This window comes from Eptatretus burgeri, chromosome 2, assembly GCF_056783735.1.
Source record: "Eptatretus burgeri isolate ZD-2024b chromosome 2, Ebu_testis_v1, whole genome shotgun sequence".
Classification (NCBI taxonomy): Eukaryota; Metazoa; Chordata; class Myxini; order Myxiniformes; family Myxinidae; genus Eptatretus; species Eptatretus burgeri.
This window is the reverse complement of record NC_140962.1, coordinates 37,220,785-37,247,786: the sequence shown is the minus strand read 5'-3', so window position 1 is coordinate 37,247,786 and position 27,002 is coordinate 37,220,785. Positions and strand designations below refer to the sequence as shown.

Genomic DNA, 27,002 nt, shown 5'->3' with positions numbered 1-27,002 from the left:
ATCTCATACGCTATGGATATGTGGACCCCGAGGTTTCTGTATCCGCTATCAAAGCTCAACAGCGTCATCTTTGCTACTTAACAGCTGAGTTTGTGCCCTTAGCCTTATTCAGTGAGGATGTTCCAAGTGCAGAGAAGCGTCGACTGGCTGACCGTATCATCTCTATCAAGCCTGATAGAGAGGAACTTGGACTGTTGCCGATTGGGCGCTTTGGTACAGACTTCGGAAAGCCTCACTTCCCCAAGGACATTCACTTGACATCTAGCCTATCTGACTTTGTCTCGGTTGATTCTTGGTTTGTGTTCCGAGAACTTGAACTGGACGATTCATTCTTAACGTATGAAGTGAGTGAGTGGGCAACACTTCCAGCCGATGTGGATTCAAAATCTAAAACCAAAGCACTCAATGTAACTAATGATGCGGCTGAACGTCTTATAAAACTCGGAACGGACTGTCTCGGTGCAGCTCGGTCTGAACAACACTTTCAGAATGCGCAACAAGTCACTGAGAATGACAGGAAAGAGAATCTGAATATCCGGAAACGCTTGAAACTTGATCATTAATGATATTATATGAGTACACATAATTCTGGGTAATACAGCCGTGAATTTGACAGAACCGAGGCATTTGTTACAATTTTGTTGTTTTTTTTCTGGGAAAAATCACCAGTTTCCCGCTTCTCCGGCAAATTTGATTGGCTCTATATCACTGGAACATCACCAAAGGAGCAGTACATTGATATGTCAGAATTATTTCACCACCAGATACAAGTTTTGATCATTATACAGTGAAAAATAACGCTTATTCTGAAAAATGTGCAGGAGCTGAATGCCTGAACTTTGACCCCGATGTGGACCCCCAAGATGATGACCGAAAATTCTGAAAAAAAAATGAGAAATGTTTTTTCATGTATTCAAACACATCTGTCCTATCGCAGTTATGTTTTTCAAACTTTCACAAAAAAGGGGGCATATGATGCACCCTAATATGAAAACATACGTATATACATATATATATACATATATATATATATATATATATATATATATATATATATATATATATATATATATACACATATATATACATACAAACCGGGCGTAGTGTCGTGCACCTGTAATCCGGTGACTCGGAGGCTTGGGTTGGAGGATCGCTTGAGGACGGGAGATTGCGCTGGGCCTCTCTATGAGAGGGTGTTGGGCAGCCCGGAACCCGGAATCATGGCAAAACCCAATCCTTATCCCTGTGTCGTAAGAGGCGACCAGGGTTGCGTCAAGAAGGGCATCCGGAGTAAAACCTATGCCAAATCAGTATGCGGATCATAACGGATGATCCGCTGTGGCGAACCCTAACGGGAGCAGCCGAAAGACGAAATATATATATATATATATATATATATATATATATATATATATATATATATATATATACAAATATATAATATCGAATTTTTACATACAACGAATTTTACAATTTTTACATTTGAATTTACATATATAACGAATTTTTGCATTTGTTTGTATGGCGACGTTTGACGTCACCGCTGAGAGGCATAATACCACTCCGAGAAAACAGCGTCTGCAATGTAAAACCGGGTGTATGCCCCGGTTAGAATTGGTGTACCATATCCCTGTGTCGTAAGAGGCGACCAGGGTTGCGTCAGGAAGGGCATCCGGCATAAAACCTGTGCCAAATCATTATGCGGATCATAACGTATGATCCGCTGTGGCGACCCCTAACAGGAGCAGCCGAAAGAAGAAGAAGAGATACATATATATATATATATATATATATATATATATATATATATATATATATATATATATATATATATATATATATATATATATATATACTAGAGATACCCGTGCACATGCACGGGATAGCAGTACAACATAGCTTGTAGCAGACGACAGACCGTATATGGGGAATGACAAAAATACGCATTGTGCAAAATGCAAGTGGTACTATGGAACAACCAAGACTTCCCAAACATTGTTGGCATGTCCGCTAAGTGCCACAGCAATTTCATAGGAACCTTGTGAAGGTGAGCCGAGTTTTTAGTGTGCAAGCTTGGTATTATAATAGAGATAGACATATATACATATACATACATGTTGTTCTTCTTTCGGCTGCTCCCGTTAGGGGTCGCCACAGCAGATCATCCGTTATGATCCGCATACTGATTTGGCACAGGTTTTACGCCGGATGCCCTTCCTGACGCAACCCTGGTCGCCTCTTACGACACAGGGATAAGGATTGGGTTTCGTCATGATTCCGGGCTGCCCTACACCCTCTCCTAGCACGGCCCAGCGCAGAGCTCCCGTCCTCAAGCGATCCTCCAACCCAAGCCTCCGAGTCGCCGGATTACAGGCGCACGCCACTACGCCCGGTACATATATATATATATATATATATATATAAAAATATATATATATATATATATATATAAAAATATATATATATATAAAAATATATATATATATATATATATATATATATATATATATATATATATAAAAATATATATAAAAATATATATATATATATAAATATATATATATAAATATATATATATATATAAATATATATATATATATAAATATATATATATATATATATATATAAATATATATATATATATATATATATATATATATATATATATATATATATATATATATATATATATATATATATATATATATATATATATATATATATATATATATATATATATATATATATATATATATATATACACACACACAGTAAGTCCTCGCCACCCGGAAGTTCGCATATCGTAGTTTCGATTATTCGTAATTTAGTTTTAATGACCAATTATTCAATTATCGCAAACATTTTATGCCTATCGTAATGTTATTACAAGGAAAAACACAAAAAAAATTTCAAACTGCCTGCAAAAAACAACAATCACACAGGGCGCACGGGGTGCTTCCAAGTAGTTCCGGTATTCGGTATCACCTCTGGTTCTGAGTTCTGGTAATTTGGTATTGATCGGTAAGGTCCTTATTTTCACTCTTGGCCATCCCCAGGGGATGAGAGTATATGGATGGGGTATCGGGTGAGGATGATTGGACGCCCTCGTCAAGAAGTGTTAGAACTTCGAGTGTCGGCCATGAAGAGCGGCAGGCCCGGTGATGGAAGTAGTGAAGAGTCGGAGGTGCGAAAGGGGTTCAGGATAAAGAGGAGTCGGGGGATAAACTCCCAATTATAATTTCAGCTGTGGAAGGGTCCAAGTCGTTAATTTTCAATAACCCTATAAATTGGCTAACGTAATTGGAAAATAATTTGGTGACGTACATTGTGCAAGGAAACTTCGATCGGGTGACCTTCTGATCCAGTGCAAATCGGTGGCCCAGCGGGAAAAGATTCTGAGAGTCTCTCTTTTTGGGGATCTTCGAATATCTGCTCACATCCCCAGGTCTTTAAGGGAATGCCGGGGAATAATTTAAGGGATTGACCTGGACATTGATATGGAGGTTATCAAGAGGCATTTGGCTGACATGGGAGTAGGTGATGCTCGTCGTCTTGCATCGGTGAGGGATGGTGTGAAGGTCGATACCACATGTGTGGTGTGTTGTCCTTCTCCATCCCGGTTCTTCCCCCTAAAGTGTTCCTGGGCTACCAAGCCTTTCCCATTCGGGAGTATATCCCTCCCCCCTTAAGATGCTACAAATGCCAAAGATTCGGTCATACTGCAACATCCTGTCGGGGTAAACGGCGTTGCAGCAAGTGTAATGGAGATCATGAGAATGAAAGTTGTACGAGCGTTAAGATGTGCTGCGCCAATTGCGGTGGGGAGCATAGTGCAGCCTACAGAGGCTGTTTGGAATTTCAAAGAGCGACCCAGATTCAGCAAGTGAAAACCACTGGGAAGTTATCGTATGCGGAGGTGGTGCTCAAGGTCCCCAAGATTGTGCTGGCAGTCAATGAAACGAATTGGATTACTAAATCTCCAGCTCCGGTTACGATACAAACAGTTTCGGTTGGTTGTCAAACGGAGACAATAGATCAGGATTGCCAAACTGAAGATTCAAGTGCCATGGTAGTTTTGAACATTTCCAAATTGGGGTTCATTGGATTTAGTACCGAGGTGGTAAATTGCACAGCTGTTGCAAAAAAAGGAGATCGGAGAAGATTAGCATTATTGCTTCAGCAGCCTGCAAACATCTGGGTTGGGATGGTATTTCTTCCAAGGATATTAATAAGATATTTAGCAAGACGGGCAATAAAAAAGAGAGAGAAACCAGTCCTGATGCCAAACAGTCTCAGGACTCAATGTGATTAATGTTAATAATGCAACGGAATGCTAAAAGTCTCGTGGCTCACGGGTCCGAATTAAAAAAAAAATGTCTCTGATTTGTTAACTAAACCGGATATTATTTGTTTTCAAGAAACATCGCTCAAGGAGCATAATCGATTCCATATGCCGGGGTATACCCTTATTCGTAGGGATAGAGCTCGAGGTAAAGGGGGTGGGTGTGGCATTATGGTGAAATTTGGTGTTCCCTTCATGGAAATGGAAGACATTACGGAGCTGGAGTGTATTCTTATCAAGGTCCATGGCTCAAGGAGGAGGATTACAGTTATAAACTTCTATAATCCTTGCCAACCATTGTTGCACAAGAGTCTTCAGGAGGTTTTTATAAAGTGTGAGGGGGGTGGTACTTGTCTGTGGCAATTTCAACAGCCATAATATTCTCTGGGGCTCAAAAAACACTGATAGGAACGGTGATATTATTGAGGATTTGATCGAGGAATTCGACATGGTGATATTAAATGACGGACAGGGAGCATGTATAAATCCATCCACAGGGAAGATGTCCCCTCTGGATCTCACTCTTATTTCTTCAATAGAAGCTGCGAGATGCAATTGGGAAGTCCACGATGACAACCGAGGGAGTGATCACTTTCCTGTGATCACTAATCTCCAATGTGAAAGGGGTTCTGTGGACTCTCTTGGACCGGCTTCTTGGAACTTTTCTAAGGCGAATTGGGGTCACTTTTCAGATCGATGTGTCAGGGAAGTGAAGGAAGAGATTGGTGTTCACAATATAGATAGCATCAATAGGAATATTGTTCAAATTATGAATACCATTGCTTGGGAAAAAATCCCAACCTCAATTCCTTGAGTGGGTAGGAAAATTAAGGTCCCCTGGGGGAATGAGGATTGCAAATTAGCAATCCAGGGAAGATGGGTGGCTTCAAAGAGACAGGAAAACCCTCAGGTTGGAGGACGTTATTGAGTATAAGAGGAAAAGGGCGATAGCCCAAAGAACTATAAAACGGGCCAAGTCCACCTCTAGGAAATCATTTTGTTCATCAGTTAATCCGGATACCCCTCTCAAAACTATATGGGGAAGAGTCAAAAGTATGCAGGGAGTTAAGTCGGGAGGGAAATCTTTCTCAGTGATTATTTCCCAGATCATAGCCCTGTGTTCTAATGCAGACAAGGCAGAAGCCATCCGCTGCACTGTCCTGTGACGTCACGGCCAGTCTCCAGAGAATACCAAAAGGGGTTTACGCAGACACACTTACCCTATCCCGTGTCCCTATCTAATTACGTGACAATTATCATTTCCCCCCTTGAAGAAATGAACATTTACTAGACAACTTATCACCACTGAATTGCTACTTATTACATCGAGATCCTGGTAAACTCGAACAGCATGGCATACCTAATTAAACATCCTCATTACCCTTTGAATGCATACCCCCCCCTCAAACCTAACACTGCCCACTCCTCTGGTACCGCAGCTCCTGCAAGGTATATCACAGGCGCTATCGTACCAGCCTTAACACTTACTGACTCACACCTAATTAACCTAACGAAATAAAGTAGGAGGGGCAATGGGCAGCGAGTCGCAGCTAACTTACCTATCCTGCTTAATGTACTACCCCCTTATGGCCTTATCCTCGCCTAAACAATCATTCGTTTTTTTATTTTTTAATTTATTTTATTTTATCACATGAGAGCACTGAGCGAAGTTGCACTCCATCCTCTGGATCATCGCTCTTGCCCAGCACTCTTCCAGTGATCTGGGGAGGGGAAACAAAAGGTTCCACAAAAACACAACACTTATACTTTACATTCCTACTCTAAGCCTTAACGACACTATTCACAGGATATTTACACTTGACCGCCTCCCGCAGTGGATGCTAATAGACCCAGCGTTACCTGGGGAGCCAATTTTCAAATTTTCTTGCCCCAAAATTATGTGGACATCATGCCCTTGCTGCACATGTCAAGTTGTGCGGGATCGGGTGGGACTCACACACCTTCACAACACTCACACCATGGTCATCATCACATTTCTAGGTCATGGTCCTCATTTTAATCATGCAGGCTGAATCCCGTCGTGGCCGTGGGGTGGGTTACCACAAGATGATGGGGGCATCTCAGGTGCAACCATGCCCACAGGTAAGCTTTAGTCCAACCCAGACGTTTCTCCGCCCCGCTCCCTTTGATTCCCACCCTCTGGTAGCCATCAGCTCTCATCCCGTACAACACTCTGGAAGGGGTCTCGCTGACTCCTCTGGCCTTCCTGGGTCGCCAAGGTCCTACCCGCCTTGGTCGCCCAACCAGACCCTCTCCCAGTTGCCTCCAGACACTGTCACCATTAGCCACCAGGTGGTGAATCTCCTTGAAGGGGGTCGCAATTCCCGCTCACCGTGAGCTTCAGCAATCCCTGTGGACAAGCACATCATCCCCACCCACAAAACCCACATGACTCCCCCACCCCATCGGCCTTACATGTGACACCTGCATTTCTAACACTTTGCCGACCATGACCTTCCCTGTTACCACACCATGTCCAATAAAAAAAAATCAATGTGTGCACCATACATTTCACTTCTTAACTTAAAACAACTCACACAGCACTTCTCACCCGATCCACGCACCAGCCATTGGACAGCCACTCGTGCCCGCTTTGTTACCAATTACCCACTGTCCCGATTGTCACTCTAAAACCCAGCAGAACTTACAAACCCATGCCAATTTTCCCACAATTCATTTTTTTCCACCAAGGAGGGCACTTCGCCACAATCTCAGCAGCCGAGCATGGCCCTATATGCTCAGCCCAATCTAGTCTCCCTGACCCCCGACAGTGATCTCCGGACCCGACCTATGAAAGGGCATCTCGAATAGACCTGGCGGTTCAGCAGGAGGATTCACCCTCTCCGAGTCTAAAAGTCAATTGGAGGGTCCCTCCATCGTCGGGTACCGGCAATATCGTTGCATGTGTCCTCTTCGCCCGCACCGGAAACAACTCCCCATAAAAGGCCCCCGTGAGTATCGGTGAAATGTCTCTTCCAGTTCCGGACCCCCTCGGCCATAATCGAATTGCTCTATTGGCTGGGCTGGACCCCGCAGCTTTGGCGCACTAACTACCGGATTACCCTTTATCAAACTTGACAGTTTCTGGCAAATTTCCTGAAACATTTGGGTAATGCCAATTTCTCCCAGCCCCCCTCCCTGATCCTGGATCTCCGCCTGTCGGATCGTCACCGATGGCCTCTCTGGAACCCGACCCGGCCGACTCCACGAGGCCAGCCTGGCCGCGCACTCGGCCGCTCGGTGAACGGTGGGTGGATCCTGTAACTCCACTAGCGCTCGGACCTCAGGGTCAGGAAGAGCAGCTAAAAATTTCTCTAGTGCCAGTCTGTCCCATGCCTCCACTGTAAGGTCCCGATACGCGATCCTGACTGATTGGTAAATGTCCTGTGCCAGCTCCTGCACTGTCTCACCCGGCTTTAATCTGCGGTGCTGGAGCTGGGCCTGCACCAGATCACAGTTTGCCGCGAACCCAAACCGACGGCTCAACGCCTCGCAAATGTGGGAGCTGGTCAACATCCCCTCCGCGATCACGTTTAACACATCTGCGGCTGGTCCCCGCAACGTTGCCACCAGATTCCCTGTACGTTCCCACTCATTCCACCCGTTTAGTCGGGAAATGCACTCAAATTGCGTCAGAAAAGCTTCAACGCTCTCTGACCCGTCGAAATTAACCAGGGGGATCACTTTTACGGTGGCCCGCTTCTCAGTTTCTCCCTTGTCCGAATCCAGCCCAGGGATCAAACACCCTTGTGGCTGCGTATCCAATTTCGGAGCCCACTGTGGCCAAAGATGTTTTGTGGTGAGGGTCTCATGGGTCAATTTTTCCTCCTGTTCCAAACGTTGAATGGACTGATTCACCTCTTCCCGCAGGATCTTCTGGGCCTGCACAACCGAATTTGCTTTGTATTTCTCCAAATTTAACATCCACACACTCCTGCATCTCAGTTTTCATTTTCTCCATCTTTTCCCCCAATTCATCGCTCATTAAATCAATCCGTGCACCCAACTGTTCCCACATTACCCCCAATTGATTCGTCATTTCTGCCCCCTGTGCTGTCATTTTTGCCATTTGTGCCGTCATCTCTGCCCTCTGTGCCGTCATTTCTGCCCCCTGTGCCGTCCTTTCTGCCCTCTGTGTCACGAATTGATTTTCCATTTGTGCCGTCATTTCTGCCCTCTGTGTCACGAATTGATTTGCCATTTGTACCGTCATGTCCGCTATTAAACGTTCCAACAGTGTCTGGATCGACATCGCGCCGGTTTCCGGCGCTGCCGGCCCCGTTACAGGCGATGAAGCACGGTCCATGCTCGGAATGGGGGAGGTTCCAACCCTACCCCCGTCTCTCCCCTCTTCCCCCGACTCGCTGCCAGACACGTGGCCTTCCTCCTCAAACATCTGCACATCCGCCATGGTGCAGAAGTCCCGTTTTCTGCCAATTAATTTAAATTTGAAAAATCCCGCCAAAACTTTCCCGCGCTCGCGCGCTTTTCTGTAATAATTTTATATTCCAATTCGTGGCGAGATTTTAATCCTGGTATATAATTTAGAGGGGTTCGAACATCCAACACCCTGACACCAATGTGACGTCCACGGGACTTGAACAGTCCCGCCAACGTAGAATGAGCCGAAACGATGGAGGCGATTTATTTGTTTATAACCCAAAACATGGCGGTTCTTATCGCTCGACCGCAAACGGGACGAGGAAGGTGGCACGAGTCACTTTTCACCGAGTTGATGATGTTTATTTGTTTTTATTATTAACCAGAAATAACAAGACTCGGCAAGAAAAGGGATCCGGGGTGATTCGACGGGATGGTGTGGGATCGGGCATGGGGAAAACACAGACAATTCCAGTGAATATACAGATCTCAAACCCTCTAAAGGCGCCAAGTACACACACACACACACACACACACACACACACACACACACACACACACACACACACACACACACACACACACACACACACACACACACACACACACACACACACACAACGTAGCTATTTCTGGTGGTCAGGCTGGACCATGATGTGGACGCAACTGTCCCTGGATCAGCGTCGGACGAGCTGGCCTTGCTCTCGTCAGGGGGGGGGGGGGTGGCAGGAGAAACCGTGGTGCTGTCGACCTCCTGGTCCTGGCCCAAGTCCGCTCACAGCCGCCAGGGAACCAGTTCTGGCGCTAAATTGCGAGCAGGAGAGGGAGGCAGGTCCGCCCGCCGTTCGACCCCGTACTCCGAGTCAGCAGAACCCCAGAGCCAACCAAGGTGAGGCACGAGACTCAGCAAGGCTCCAAGACACGATGAAGAACACGATCGAATCAGCACAACAACAAGGATGCTTCCCACGCAACAGCCTCCACACCAAAAAAACACGATCTTTTTGTCCCGATCTTCTTCCTCTTCTTTTTCGACCCCGAACAGAACCTTTCTATCCTCCTGTCCTCGTCACTTCCAATCGAGCCGTTTATTGGCCCACCGCCGTCGCCTTCTGCCAATCGTGATCACGGGGCGGAGCCATCCGCAGCCCTGTCCTGTGACGTCACGGCCAGTCTCCAGAGAATACCAAAAGGGGTTTACGCAGACACACTTACCCTATCCCGTGTCCCTATCTAATTAGGCGACAATTATCATTTCCCCCTTGAAGAAATGAACATTTACTAGACAACTTATCACCACTGAATTGCTACTTATTACATCGAGATCCTGGTAAACTCGAACAGCATGGCATACCTAATTAAACATCCTAATTACCCTTTGAATGCATACCCCACCCCTCAAATGTATCAATATATATATACATACATATATATATATATATATATATACATACATATATATATATACATACATATATATATATATATATATATATATATATATATATATATATATATATATATATATATATATATATATATATATATATATATATATATATACAGTGGGGAGAACAAGTATTTGATACACTGCTGATTTTGCAGGTTTTCCCACTTACAAAGCACGGAGAGGTCTGTAATTTTTATCATTGGTACACTTCAACTGTGAAAGACGGAATCTAAAACAAAAATCCTGAAAATCACATTGTATGATTTTTTAAATAATTCATTTGCATTTTATTGCATGAAATAAGTATTTGATCACCTCCCAACCAGTAAGAATTCCGGCTCTCACAGACCTGTTAGTTTTGTCTTTAAGAAGCCCTCCCATTCTCCACTCATTACCTGTATTAACTGCACCTGTTTGAACTCATTATCTGCATAAAATACAGCTGTCCACACTCAATCAATCAGACTCCAACCTCTCCACAATGGGTAAGACCAGAGAGCTGTCTAAGGACATCAGGGACAAAATTGTAGACTTGCACAGGGCTGGGATGGGCTACAGGACAATAGGCAAGCAGCTTGGTGAGAAGGCAACAACTGTTGGCACAATTATTAAAAAATGGAAGAAGTTCAAGATAACAGTCAATCTCCCTCGGTCTGGGGCTCCATGCAAGATCTCACCTCGTGGAGCCTCAATGATCATGAGAAAGGTGAGGGATCAGCCCAGAACTACATGGCAGGACCTAGTCAATAACCTGAAGAGAGCTGGGACCACAGTATCAAAGAAAACCATAAGTAACACACTACGCCGTCATGGATTAAAATCCTGCAGCGCACGAAAGGTCCCTCTGCTCAAGCCAGCGCATGTCCAGGCCCGTCTGACGTTTGCCAATGACCAACTGGATGATCCAGAGGAGGAATGGGAGAAGGTCACGTGGTCTGATGAGACCAAAATAGAGCTTTTTGGTTTAAACTCCACTCGCTGTGTTTGTAGAAAGAAGAAGGATGAGTGCAACCCCAAGAACCCCATCCCAACCATGAAGCATGGAGGTGGAAACATCGTTCTTTGGGGATGCTTTTCTGCAAAGGGGACAGGACAACCACCGTATTGAGGGGAGGATGGATGGGGCCATGTATCGCGAGATCTTGGCCAACAACCTCCTTCCCTCAACAAGAGCATTGAAGATGGGGCGTGGCTGGGTCTTCCAGCATGACAACGACCCGAAACACACAGCCAGGGCAACTAAGGAGTGGCTCCGTTGGAAGCATCTCAAGGTCCTGGAGTGGCCGAGCCAGTCTCCAGACCTGAACCCAATAGAAAATCTTTGGAGGGAGCTGAAAGTCTGTGTTGCCCAGCTACAGCGCCGAAACCTGAAGGATCTGGAGAAGATCTGTATGGAGGAGTGGGCCAAAATCCCTGCTGCAGTCTGTGCAAACCTGGTTAAGAACTACAGGAAACGTCTGATCTCTGTAATTGCAAACAAAGGTTTCTGTACCAAATATTAAGTTCTGTTTTTCTGATGTGTCAAATACTTATTTCATGCAATAAAATGCAAATTAATTATTTTTTAAAAATCATACAATGTGATTTTCAGGATTTTTGTTTTAGATTCCATCTTTCACAGTTGAAGTGTACCTATGATAAAAATTACAGACCTCTATGTGCTTTATAAGTGGGAAAACCTGCAAAATCAGCAGTGTATCAAATACTTGTTCTCCCCACTGTATATATATATATATATATATATATATATATATATATATATATATATATATATATATATATATATATATATATGTATATATGTATATATGTATATATGTATATATGTATATATGTATATATATATATATATATATATATATATATATATATATATATATATGTATATTTATATATATATACATATACGTATATGTACACCTGGCGTAGTGGCGTGCGCCTATAATCCGGATACTCGGAGGGTTGGGTTGGAGGATCGCTTGAGGACGGGAGCTCTGCTCTGCGCTGGGCCGCGCTATGAGAGGGTATAGGGCAGCCCGGAATCATGGCAAAACCCAATCCTTATCCCTGTGTCATAAGAGGTGAGCAGGGTTGCGTCAGGAAGGGCATACGGCGTAAAACCTGTGCCAAATCAGTATGTGGATCATAATGGATGATCCGCTGTGGCAACCCCTAACGGGAGCAGCTGAATGAAGAAGAAGAAGAAGAAGAAGAAGAAGAAGAAGAAGATTCATATATGTACACTGATGAACCAAAAAACATTTTGACCACCTGCCTCATATGCTGTTGGTCCTCCACGTGCCGCCAAAGCAGCACCGACCCACCGAGGCATGGACTCTACGAGACCCCTGAAGGTGTCCTGTGGTATTTGGCACCAAAACATTAGCAGCAGATCCTTCAAGTCATGTAAATTGCGAGGTGTAGCCGCCATGGATCGGACGTGTCGGTCCAGCACATCCCACAGATGCTCAATCGGATTGAGATCTGGAGAATTTGGAGGCCAGGGCAACACCGTGAACACTTCATCATGTTCCTCAAACCTTTCCCGAACAATGTGTGCAGTGTGGCAGGGCGCATTATCATGCTGAAAGAGGTCACTGCCATCAGGAAATACTATTGCCATGAAGGGGTGTTCCTGGTCTGCAACGATGTTTTGGTTGGTGACACGTGTCAAATTGACGTCCACATGAATGGCCGGACCCAGGGTTTCCCAGCAGAACATTGCCCAGAGCATCACACTCCCTCCACCGGCTTGTCGTCTTCCCACAGTGCATCCTGGTGCCATCACTTCCCCAGCTAAACGGCACACACGTACACAGCCACCCACGTGATCTAAAAGAAAACGTGACTCATCGGACCAGGCGACCTTCTTCTACTGCTCCAAGGTCCAGTTCCGAGGCTCGCGTGCCCATTGTAGGCACTTTCGACAGTGGACAGGGGTCATCATGGGAATTCTGACCGGTCTGCGGCTGCGCAGCCCCATACGCAGCAGGGTGCGATGCACTGTGGATTGTGACACATTCCTCCCATAAACACCATTCAAATTTTCTATGACTTGTGCCATAGTAGACCTTCTGTCAGTCCAGACGGGATAGCCTTCGTTGACCTCGCGCATTGATGAGCCTTGGGCGCCCAACTCCCTGTCGCCGGTTTGTGGTTTGTCCCTCCTCGGACCACTGTCGGGAGGTACCCACCACGGCTGACCGGGAGCACCCCACAAGCCTTGCCGTTTCAGAGATGCTCTGACCCTGTCGTCTGGCCATAACATTTTGGCCCTTGTCAAAGTCGCTCAAGTCTTTACTCCTGCCCATGTCTCCTACATCCAACACATCAACATCAAGAAGTGACTGTTCACTTGCTCTACAAGAAGAATTCAAAGTGGAAAATTAGCGAAATTCAATTACAAAAATGTTGTGGTGGTTATGGAAAAGACCCCTCTGTATTCGGAGACATGTGGGATTTTCCCCAGCCAAATATTTCTTTAGTTTGTACTTGTATAGATTTCCTACCTTTTGTATAGATGGATTTTGGGAGGGAGATGCGTTGTGAGTAAGCATGTTCAATTTCTCTTCAATCCCTCCATCTATCTAGATCCATACATTGAACCTTCTTTAACCCCAGCTACCCATCCATCGACGGTCCCTCGCTCTTTTCTTTTTAAACCGTGACTCCTCACCAGCCTTCCCTCTTTGTCCTTCAGAACCTCGCTCACCCCTTTTTCAATCCCCATCCAAAACAATCCCACCACCACACACACGTCACAAATTAACCCGATTCGTTCAATCCAACGGTCATGAATCACCCCAATTCAATAAAAAATATTCTTACTTGGGTGCTTGCACACTGTGGATTTAAATTGACCTTTCTTTTCATTCCCTGGAAAACACCATGAGAGCTGTATGGTCAGGTCAGGCCAGATAATATCTGTGACTTGCTACAAGTACCATGTAAACCTGTACTAATCTGTTTCATGGTCGGGTTGTCGGTGACTAAACCATCTCCCCCACCAGGCTTCATGGTGAGAAGAGTGTGTGGATCTGAACACTCAGCAGGATAAAAAAGAAAAGACCTCTCAAAGGGTGGAGGAGTTCTTTCTGAGCCAGCGGCCATCTATATCTGGTGCCCCAGTGTCTGCAGACATCCTCCTGCAGTTGGGTACATCTTTTTCGGAGGTTGGTGGCACGATTTGTACTTCGGACACCGTAACACACTTCATTCCACACAACACCTGAAAAACGCACAAAGAAAACTGAAAACCTACTGAGTGGGAGTACATCCTGTGCAGCTGTCCTTCGCAGAGCAGCTCACCAGATGATGGGATTGGGGCAAAACCTTTGGGACCCCCACTCTTTGATTATATAGGAGGAAAAGCACAGGGTAAACTTCCTGGGTCGAAATGGAGTGGTGTATGTTGGGGTGGTGCTGAGGTGTCATTCACCAGAAGGCAGTCTCCTTGGGTTAACCTGAGGCGGTCCCTTCAGCTGGGTGCCTGGAATGTCCAATCCCGAAGAGAGGATGATCACCTGCATCTGCTATCATCTGAGCTCCAGTGTTTTAGTATCGGTATTGCAGCACTCTGAGTTTCGGAGATCGGATCGTGGTGAGATCATGGCGGGTGGTTACACCTACTATTGGTCCGGTCGCTCTGATGGTTACCATGCCCAAGGAGTTGCTGTAGCTATGTCCAATCAGTTGACTCCAATTATAATTGAGGTAACACCGGTCAACGAGCGTATTGTTGCGAATTCGCGCCCGCCGGCGTGCGATCGGCCACGTCGCCCACCGGACGGACGGACAATTCAATCGTGACCCTCTCGGAACAACGCCGGGAGCTAGTCATGGGTGGATCCTTCGACCTCACCACAATCGTGCCAATCGGCCACCCGCGTAGGATAGGGTTGATCGCCAAACTCGACCTACCTAAGTACCTACGCGGATGGTTAAATCGGGCGATTGTACCTCGCTGCAGGGTGACTATGGACAAGAACCGCTGAAGCGGTTCGTTCCGTACTGCAGAGATAACCGAGCGGAGTTATCGTCGGCCTTGACGGTTCAGATTAGTTCCCGGGAACTTACACCCATTACCAATCTCTTACGAGATGCAGGATGGAGAGTCAATAAAAAGAAAGGAGACGAAGCAGAGCGGGAACAGTTCAAGAAGCAAGCGTTTTATTGCGTGACACACGGACACAAAGCAAGCACATATTCAAGCACAGAAAGAAACAGTAAAAAAGAGATACTACCGACTAAGACCGACACACAGCAACACTTATGCAGTTTCACTTAACAGATGGCGCCACCACATGCATTTACACAAAAAGCAAAGGAAAAAGAAAGAAGTCGCAACTTCCCTTTTCGTGGCTGGTGAGTCCCTCTCCCACGACCGTCAGCGTGGTCGTGCCTGGCCCCAACCTCTCTCGGGCCGGCGAACCCTCTCCGGCACTCCTCGGCCGGACGCGCAAGCCCACCTCACAACCGGCGCTGCCGTGTCTCCCGTTCGTGCCTCCGTTGACAGGCCGCTCGCCAAGCCGCGAGCGCAGGACCTCTTCCCCCGACAAGACAAGCATTGCCAAGAAGCTCAAACAACCCGAAGAACACAGGAACTCTCGAAGACAAGGAGACAGGAAGCCTCAAAAACCTCCTCAAGGTCCGTGCTGTCCGCCTTTTGTAGCGCGGGGCTCCGCCCTTCGCTCCGCCCCGTTTTCGGCCCCGCCTCCCTTCAAGCTTCTTGGAGAAGCCTCTCGAAGGGGGGCGTGCCCTCTCGCTCTCCTTCCACCCCGCCTCGTGCGGGGGCCAGGGGAGTCAGTTTTGGCTCAGGGCCAGGGAATTATTCCCCCAAAAAGAGGCCCCCACCTTTTCTCACCTGGCTCGGATCGCACTTCCACCACACTGAGCGCGGAGAATTTAGACGGGATAAACAGGCGGGAAAAAACCCCCGAGCATCGTTGGTGGTTTTTGTTCCTCCGCGGAGATCGTAACCGCACGGGGCTTATTGACTGGCGAGTGGCGAAGATGTAGTAGCGTCGGTGGTGGAGGTGGCGTGGTTGTAGTGTGGTTGGCGCTGTGGTGGGGATGGCATGGTTGTTGAGATGCTGTTTGTTTGAAATAAAAAGATAGAACAGAAAAATGGCTAACTCAAAGCGTCGCAGCCCGGATGGATCACATAAATTCCCTCGATACAACGGGTTTGGGCTAACTACACATGGACCTATCGAGATATCTCACCTGAGGACTCTTTATGGTGTAATGCGAATTTCCACAACCGTAACAGTATTATGAGACTTTCGTCACTCCTTGGATGTCGTTTCCCTGGTCTCTGCATATCACTGTATGTGACTGAGGCGAGTGATCTTACTGTGAAGGAGGCATTCTCTGCCGCGCTCAAGTCTGTGGTTGATCAATGCTCCAGGCGAGATGCTCTTCTCGTCTTGGGGGATTTCAATGCATTGACTGTCACTGATAGGGATAGTTATGAGATGTGTTGGTCCCCATGGGTCTGGAACTGTGAACCAGAACAGCAATAACTTCCTTGACTTTGCAATAAGTCATGGACTTGGGGTGGCTGGTTCATGGTTTCAGCACCCACAGGCTCATCGCTGGACTTGGTTTTCCAATGCTGTTGGTGTGGCAAAGGATATCGGCCATGTCCTACTTTATGGTTACTGAAGAATCATCCAGAATTGCATGGACTACCGGAATGTCCAGTTCCTCAATACCGATCACAGGCTTGTTGTAACAACTCAGAAGTTGCATCATAAATCCAGGAGAATGTCACCTTCCCAGCCAAGGCTGGATGTTGTCAAGCTGAAGGATGAGAGGGTAGCTGAAGAGTTTGCAAACAGGCTGAGTGAGGATTTGGGGGGGGGGGGGTCTGGGTGCACCGAGGAACTGGCTTGGAGTAACGCCATACGTGAATTCCCCTGCCCGCAGGATTTATCGTCCTGTTTACATGGGAATTTGTGCATTGCGTTCCTCCAAGCCCATCCCTCGGTGTACTGCAGTTTGAGTGGAGGGTGGTGGGCTCTTAACAGAGGAGTCCGAAGTGAAGGCCTGCTGGGTCAGTTACTTTGAGCGGTTGTACCAAGCTGACCCACCAGCTGTTGAGTTGGATGTTGAGGGGTGTTACTCTCACTATTGCTGACCCTCCAATCAACTGTGATCTATCTTCATTTGTAGAAACACAAGTTGTGGTGAACTGGTTGAAATTGGGCAAAGCTCCTGGGATCTGTGGCATCCATGCTGAACTTCTTAAGGCTGGTGGAAATGCTGCACTCATGTCATTGCATGCAGTTCTGTGCTCTTATTGGAACACAGGCATCATCCCAAATGTCTGGAAGAGGGCATTGTTGTTCTTCTCTGGAAAGGGAAGGGTAATCACCAGGATGGCAACAACTACCGAGGGGTGACGCTTCTCTCAGTGCCAGGCAAGGTCTTTGCACGAATAATTCTTGATCAGGTTTGCCACCATCTGCTTGAGCACCAGTGCCCAGAAGCAGTCAGGCTTTCCACCAAAGTGGTCAATGATTGACCGTATCCTTGCTATTTGGGTTCTCACCGAACGCAGATGAGAGTTTTGGCAAGGGCTGCTTGCAGCCTTTGTTGATCTCTGCAAAGTGTTTGATTCAGCGAATCGGGATGCCCTCTGGAGGATTCTTGGTCTTCGTGGGGTGCCACCAAAACTGATCAATCTGATGTCTGGACTATACTCTGGTACTGAGAGTGCTGTGAAATGTGGTGATACCAGCTCAGACTTATTTCCAGTTGTTACTGGAGTTAGCTCGGGTTATGAACTGGCCCCCACACTTTTCAGCACTTGTATGAACTGGATTCTGGGGAGGATGTCGGAGAGATCAAGCTGCGGTGCATCGTTTGGGAATGTCAAGATCTCTGACCTTGATTTCACAGACGATGCAGTCATCTTTGTGGAAACACTGGACATCTTTTTGGCGGCCCTCGAGGTGACCTGATCACTACTTTGGTTTTTGACATGTTCATCTTCAGTCCACATTTCATGCTGGCTTCAGCGAGTTCCCTGAACAAGGTTTCCATTTTCTCTAAGTTTTCTTCTTTAACAACGTTGTCTGCAAATCTTGGGTGGTTGAACTTTTCTCCATTAATGTTGACACCTTTATCTTCCCATGGAAGTGATCAAAGTGTATACTCCAGACAGGCAGTGAATCATTTGGGCGAGATTGTGTCACCTTGTATCAACTCCTTTTTTGATGTTGACCTTCCCACTTCCTTTGTGCACTCCTTGTTGATGTGATGTGTCCAGCACCGACTGTTTCTAAGGACTCTACAATGCCTTCTCATGGTATACAAATACCATGCAGAGAGGTTTATTATATTCCCAACATTTTCCCTTCAATTGATGGATGGTTTGTGCATGGTCTATGGTGGAATGTCCATTTCTGAAGCCTGCGTGCTTTCTTGGTTGGTTGCTCTCACGAATGCCTTCCATTTGATTTGTCAGGACCCTTGTGAAAAGTTTATACAATGTATATATATATATATATATATATATATATATATATATATATATATATATATATATATATATATATATATATATTTGAAAGTCGCTTGATTGATGATAATTTCGAAAATCTGATTTGTCTCTCTTTGTGAAGAGGATAATCATGTTGGCTTATTTCCATTACTTGGGAACTTTCCCTTTTGTCTTAAACAAGTTGTGCATAGTTTAGCAAGCTGTACTGTGATGGTGTTTCAGGGGGCTCAAAGGGGTCCAAGTGGATTCCAGCATGGGTGTAGTTCGCTCTTACCTTGGCACACAGTCACAGAGCTTTATTTTCGCCTTCCCCAGATGGGTGGGGGGAATGGAGCTCGCTGGTTCTCGGAGATGCAAAGAGTTCATTTAAAAAGCAACACGCAGACAGATTACAAAGCGAGCAATTTCGACGATTCATGAGGGGTGAGTGGTGGGAAGCTTTTTGGACACATTACAGTGGGCGGAGTCACGTTTATCAGCTCCTGAACGAGTCGAACAAGTAAGTCAAAGTCAAACAGGTCCTGAACAGGTTGCGTGCGCGACAAGGACGAATTGATTCGATTTTGGTGAAGATCCGAATCTGGATCCGGACATGAATTTTTTTTATTCTCAAAGTGATTCTTCACCGTTGAATGATGGGGCTAAAAACTATGCATCGCACGAGATCTCAAAAAGTTGTGGACGGATTACGACAAAACTAGGTGGAGGAGTTGGGGAGGTGAGAAGAACAAGCCGATGAGATTTTTGTAAAGGTCCGGATTTAGACCCGGCCTATCAGTGCGATACAAAATGTAACCTGTTCAACCTGAGGGAGGTGTGTGCTCCACCGCGTACCTTAAGCTTCGACAATAAATGACACGTTTTGAGAGCAGTGTACGTGATCAGGGAGAAATGCATTTTTACCTCCGCCACCAAAGGTGAAGGAGGTTATGTTTTCACCCCTTTCTATCTGTATTACTTGGTGAAAAAAATTTTTGAACAAATATGTTGGTCTGCAGCGTTTGTCTGTCTGTCACACAATTTTTGGCCACAGTTTAAGCAATCGTTTTTATTTTTTTTATTTTTTTTTTTGTGGAGGTGACCTGACCAGCCATGGACAGCAACACTAAATTTTGTTGAAGATCCGAATCCAGATCCGGATCTGAGAATTTTTTAAGTGATTTTTCAGCATTGAGAGATCGGGCCAAAAACGATGTATAGCACAATATCTCAAAAGGTTAAGGATGGATTAACACGAAACTTGGTGAATAGATTGGGAGTGCTACTCGGAGGAATTGATTCAATTTTGTTGAAGATCCGAATCTATATCTGGATACGAGACTTATTTAATTTTCAACTGATTCTTCACCATTGAGAGATGGGGCTAAAAACGATATATAGTATATTTCAAAAATGTATTGAGCCCGATATGTTCTGTTGGATCAGGCATTACATGGCGGAGGTATGTGCCCTACCGAGTGACCTTCAAGTTAGACGTGGATTCATCATCGACGTGAAAAGTTTATCATTCAGCAACGAGATTGATTCCGGAGCTAACTCGGCTAAGCTATGAGGAGTGACTGAAGGATGCAGGACTTTACATATTATAGAGGATCGGATGGAGTTGTTCAAGATAATGAAGGGTATAGACAAAAAGAATGCAGAAGTGATTTTCAGCAGAATGGACAGTGACAGGCCACAGCCTAAGAATAAAGAAGGAGAGTTATGACAGTAGTCAGGTAGGGGTCTTTCACTCAGGGAGTAGTTAATGCAAGGAATAGTCTCCCTGGAAGGTAGCGGCAGCAGAAACAGTAGATCGGCTTGAACTGGAACTTGATAGGTATCAATAAGCATTGTGGATTAATAGGTATCACGATCAATAAGTATTTTGGATAGCGGGGTACATATACATTGACAGGACTGGTAGTCTTCCTCCTTTTTTCGTATGCAGCATGTGGCTGTGAGTAGCATCATTGGCTGAGGGCTTGGCTGTGCTGTTGATGTAAAGACATCTGTAGGTTAGGTTCAAAGGCGAGTGTGCATACCTCAAGGGCCAAGGCCATAAGACTGTTGGATAGGTTGGGTATGGATGGATGATTGTACACATGTGTAGTGGTTACAATGCCTGTGAGGTCTCGTCAAAAGGTAAATTTGCTGTGTTCGCTCATTCTTCACCCAATAACCTTCATCTCCCCACCCCCCCTCCAAAAGTGAATAATACCAGAGTTGGTGTCAAAGCCACCCAATGCTCGCCTGTTTATACATTTATCGTTTTAAAAAGTAGTCTAATAATTAATATTTTTTATAAAGCATTTCAGTGAAGTATATTTATAAAGCAATATATGTATTTGTATATTGTAATCAGTAACAAGAGCACAAGTGAGCACAATATACGCCCTAACAAGAAGGTATATACAGAATTGTGCTACGACATAGAAAACAGCATCCTGGTTGCCATGGCAACCACTTTAGATGACGAACGTATGTTACAACACACCGTCTCCACAGTCTGTACCTATGTACCAAATATGAAACATGAAAGTTGAAAACTTTGGGAGTTAGAGTGCGGACAGGAACGGATGGAAAACAGCATCCCGGTTGCCATGGCAAACACTTAAGATGACGAAGGTATGTCAAGACACACCGTCTCCACAGTCTGTACCTATGTACCAAATATGAAACGTGAAAGTTGAAAACTTTGGGAGTTAGAGTGCGGACAGGAACGGACGGACAGACAGACAGACGGACGACCAGTATCACATAATATGCCCCGATATATATATATATATATATATATATATATATATATATATATATATATATATATATATATATATATATATATATATATATATATATATCGGGCGTGTATAAAAAAGTGTGGTAGATAAAAACATTAGAAAGGAAACTTGAGGGGGAGCACTCGGGAGAGTGCAAAACCTCCGCCGCCAATACTGCTGGGTCACTCAAGTGAACCTTATATCTTATTCATTAAATATGATGTCAACAGTGCTGAGAGTTATAGTTCTTTTCTCCAATATTTTTTTTTTTGGGGGGCGGGGGGTTGGAAATCACTTAAAACATGTAGAAATGCAAAAAAAAAAAATTTGAAATTTTGTTGAAAAAAAAGTTGCAAAAATTTTTTATTCTCCAACAATTTTTTTAGGGGGGGGGGTTGGAAATTACTTAAAACATGTAGAAATACATAAAAAAATTTTGGGGGTTGGAAATCACTGAAAACATGTAGAAATGCAAAAAAAACATTTTTTTCTCGAAATTTTTTTTTGGGGGGGGGGGGGGGAACCAAGTCCAAAATCTAATGGCATGATCCTTGGACCAAACCTAACCCCCCTCCCCGACCAAGTTTCATCGAAATCAGTCGAGGAGTTTTTCCATAATACTGTTTACAAACAAACAAACAAACAAACAAACAGAAAGGGGTGAAAACAGTCACCTCCGATCTTCGATGGCAGAGGTTAAAAATAATTTTCATCAAAAAATTTAACATTTTCACGCTCACGCCGGGGGTATCGCTATAGCTCTCTGTTCTTCGAACAGGCGAGCTAAAAAAAAAACAACACCCTTGTTAGATCTGTGTCTCTCCCACTGTTCACCAGTGGAAATGAAGAGACAAACTGATAGATTGAATTAATGTGATGTTGATAAAGCACAGGCTTTAGGGGTCAAAGTATTTCCTACTGTGTCCAAGTTACTTGAAAACTTTTGCATAGTCATTGTGATCATTATCAATCAATGTACCACACTCGACATCACGTTGGTGTTGCCGAAGCAGTCTCCTGGCAAGGGTTATGCTGGCTGGTTTGCCTTTTCAGCAGTCAATCGTGGCAGGAATTTGTAAGTTGTTCAGGGTGCCGGAGATAGCTCACACGCTCTCACACACATAGATAGAACACCATGGGCTTTTCACGTTCACCAACGACCGGTGCTGGTAGAAGGGTCCTCTGGCATAGCGTCCTTCCGATGAACAAAGCACACAATGATACCTCACTCGCTGTATCTGCGAAGCACCAGGATGGCAATTTATAGTTGGGCCGAGATTCGAACCCAGACGAGACAGATCAAAGGCAAGTGTGCATACCTGTAAGCTATCCTGCTAGCCTTCACAGATGAAATTCAGAATTTATTTTTGGAATGGTAGTGCAATCGAAGGTCGCAATAAATGGCAGTTCGGTGGAGCCAATAAATTGCAATGCGGAGGCGCAGCTGTTCGTGTTAGAAATTGGGTCAATATGAATTTTGTGTCAGTCACAGTTGTTTGGGGGCACCAACAAATCATTTCTCTCAAGGCTGCAGAAGGTTTCCTCCTACACCAGTGGATATAGTCTTCTTCCTCCTCCAAATGACTTCTTTATTACGTATGAACGTTGAAATTTAAATTCTGTGAATGAATTCTGTGGATGAAGTTGAGAGATGGGGCCAAAAACGATATACAGCACAATATCTCAAAAGATTATGTATGGATTCACACGAAACTTGGTGCACAGGTTCGGAGTGCCACGAGGACGAATTTGTTTAATTTTGGTCAAGATCCAAATCCATACATCTCAAAAAGTAGAGGACGGATTCGGATGAAACTTGGTGGACAAGTTGGGTGTGTGAAAAGGACTAATAGTCCGGTCAGTTAGGGTAAAAATATTTACTAACTGGACAAAAGTGTCAAAAACTTCCAATGAAGACTCTATGTATCCTAATAAAGATTTTTCAATGAAGAGACAATCGAGATAGACTTTTAATTGTTAGCAAGAGGGCGTCAGAGATAATTAAATTGTGATGGGCGAAGCCGCTGCGAGATGCTCCATTGTAAAGGAACAAAACAGGAAATATGACGAAACCGCCCTGTTTGCGCTCCATTTCTCCTGGAGGAACAGAAGAAGAATGGACAAATGGCGGCTGTAAGTGGTGTTTCAATTTCTCTCAATCATGAAATTGCATGTTTTTGAGGTTATTCGACCGACTAAAGAATGCAGAAGCCGGAAATATGCGAATCTAAGAAGGGCATATGTGAAATTAATGACATTTCTGCAAGAATTTGGTTATTAATCAACAACAATGACGTCTAGACAGCGAACAGCTGAAGCTGGGTGTAGTGAGTAGTGTTGTAGATAGGCCTTAAAGAAATTCTGTACACCCAAGCAGTCTGGCGGTTTTGGCTGGTTATTTCTGTGTGTGTTCTGTCGTGGTGGTTATGGTTAGTGTGGAGTATGGGTCCCTCTCGATTGTGCTACAGTAATAGGTACAATCAAAACCCTCTAATTCGACATTGCTCGGGTCAGGCCAAATATTGTTGAATCAGGGGGATGTCAAATTAGAGCGGTTCACATGAAGCCAAAAATAAATAAATAAATATAAATTAAAAAAAAAAAAAACTTTAGTTCCCTTTGGGCATTATATATATATATATATATATATATATATATATATATATATATATATATATATATATATATATATATATATATATATATATATATGTCGAATTAGAGGGGGTGTTGAATGGATGTTGAATAATAGGGGTTTCGATGTCGAATTAGAGGGGTTTCACTGTAATAGGTAGTCAGCCCAGCATGAATGTTTGTGTGATGGAGGGTGTAACCTTAAACATGCCATGTGTTAATAAATTACACTGACATTTTTTATGAGCATAACAAGATCGTGAAAGGATGTGGCGGTGTGATTGGGCTGCTCCAAAACCCTGTCCTGCTGAGGCAATGGCTTCTGTCGGGACCCGAACAGTCGCGGATACTGATGGATTTTGAAGATGACCTCAGTATCAGTGGAGAAACATCATGTGATAATCATGATTCAGGATACTCCAGCCAAAAGACGTCCCATGGTCAAGTTCGTCGCTTGTACGATACTATTGTTGAAATGGGAAATCCTTTCATGGACCATTTCCCGGAGCCTGTCAATCTCAATCGACAATGTGCTTCACGTTCGACAGTAGAATGTATCCGTACACTAGAAGACACTGGTAAATCCCAGTTCGCAGAGTTCAGTCGCACGGTCCTTGATGACAGGACAGAGACAATTCACAAACCGATAAAACGGAATATTCTGCATTTGTTCAACTGCGGTAAGAAAATGGTGTCGAAAAGGATGCTGAAGCTGATCGAGCTCCGAGAAGACGTTGCCTTATTCGGACAATTATATGTGTCGCTACAAAACCGATCAGGAGACATGCAGGAGTTCTTCTCCCATGAAACGACTGATTATCCACCCTCACTTTCGGACCATGGTTCGATATACTTCACCAAGAAGTCGAACTTGCTCGCTTGTATGCCAGAAGCCGATGATGATTCCATGGAGACACCGAGAGCGTTCGACTGTAAAATCGTGGATGGAGCTGTGATAATCCATGCCCTTCCACGAATGTCGGTGAAAACGTTCGAAGAGTACTCCACAAAGGTGTCTGTTCCATACATACTGCAACAACTTGAAACATCTGCCAGACTGGACATTGTGTGGGACACATACATTCCCGATAGCTTGAAAGTGGCAACGAGACAACGGCGAGGAACTGGCAATAGAATAAAAGTGGGACACCAGACCAAACTTCCCAGCAAATGGGAGGAATTCCTCAAAGTGGACGAAAACAAACAGGAGCTATTTGACTATTTGAACGCAACAGTCGCCTGCATTACTCTACCACCGGGAAAAGAGCTAAGCTAATCATGTCAGGTACGATATAATATTATCGTTGGCACGACCTACCGCTGGTGAGCTTACAATTCCTTTCTCTATTCTATATCATTTGTTTACGTTCCAGGACAAAGAAGTGGCGAGACTCGAGATATTTACACCTGCGATCACGAGGAGGCTGACATGAGAGTTGACATCCACGTCAAAGATGCGCTCGATCACGGCCATCGAATCATCCAGACCAGAAGTGTTGATACCGACATTCTGGTAATCCTCATCGGAACGTATGGTCGGCTTGTTCATCAGCATCCAGATATGGTATTATGGGCTGCTTTCGGACTTGGTCGCAACTTCTCGTGTTAATCTGTTCGATCCAGCTGCCACAAAATCAGTGATAAAGCGAAATCTTTACCGATGTTTCAAGCACCGACAGGGTGTGATACAACATCCGGTTTCCACTGGTCCAGCAAAACAAACGCTTGGAAAACGTGGGATCGGTATCCGCATGTAAACTCCGCCTTCGCATACATCACGGAGCATCCGTTCTGTACGGTCGAGGTAACAGATGATCACTTCGCCACGCTTGAAGCCTTTGTCGTGCAAATGTATCAGAAGTGTGACATCTCAAAGGTGAATGTTGCCAGAATTGACATGTTCAGGAAGAAACCAAGGCCATTAAACAGATTACCACCGACACCGGTGAGAGAGATTGGTCACTTGATCAACATACCTTGTGGAATTTTCATTTTCACATGACCCAAATTCATTTTCTGGAATCTGGAATCAGATCCAACTTATCAGTGGCACACGAAATGGAAACTATTCAGCCTGGCGGAAGTATGTTGTTGTTTTTTTTGATATCCTTTTTGTCTGCCTTAGCGAGGCTGGTATGAGAGCTAACGCACAACCAACAGTACTGCAAAAGTACTGCTGGCATTTTTCAGAATTCGCTACTGCATCACGTGAGACGCACCATACATCAGGCCAGCATATGGCTCACCAGTGATGTTCCGAAACGAACAGCCGTATTGCCCTCAGAGTTTGGATGGGTCAGACAACAGGAATCCTGGCACCCGGTCTGGATGACCATACCAAAGGTTTCACGTGCGTGCCGGGAGTTCATACGGTGCTCCTGCAATAAGCCCTGAAAAAACTGCAAATGCGTGAAGGCCAGCCTTCACCGCACAAGTCTCTGCAAATGCATCTGTGTTGTGTAAAGGTAGGGGATTGTTTTCTATGTACGATCTCGCATCTGAACCCATTAACCCTGAAGCGGTCACTTGTCGTAGAACAGAATAATTTGCATATGCTATTTTTAACATCAGTTATCCACATCTACCAGGTACTAACAATGACGCAATCTTGTCAATTATTGGCTCCAATAACCGATAATTATAGGGGGCTTTTATAATACAGGAGGAAAATATGAAAATTTCGTACTTCCTGCATAAATTATGCAAATAATTTGCATATGTAAATGTCATCAATAATTAGTGGAATAACAAAGCACCCTTCCTTCAACTCTTCTTTCCAGCAGGAAGCTGTCAAACTAATTTTAGACCTTTTTAAATTGAACTTTAGATGTTACCTTGGTTTTCAAGGAAAAGCTACCTTTGACCTTTGACCTTGACGGTCACGATCTCGGTTGTCTCTTCAGTGAA

The 27,002-nt window shown here is 44.7% G+C and overlaps 1 protein-coding gene and 1 pseudogene across 1 annotated transcript in view; one reads left to right on the top strand and one right to left on the bottom strand.

The window, feature by feature from the left end:
• Window positions 1–27,002, bottom strand: part of LOC147031823 (fibroblast growth factor 14-like) — a 207,451-nt gene that overhangs the window by 141,399 nt on the left and 39,050 nt on the right. The window lies entirely within an intron of this gene.
• LOC147031824 (uncharacterized) lies at window positions 24,289–26,241 on the top strand (annotated as a pseudogene).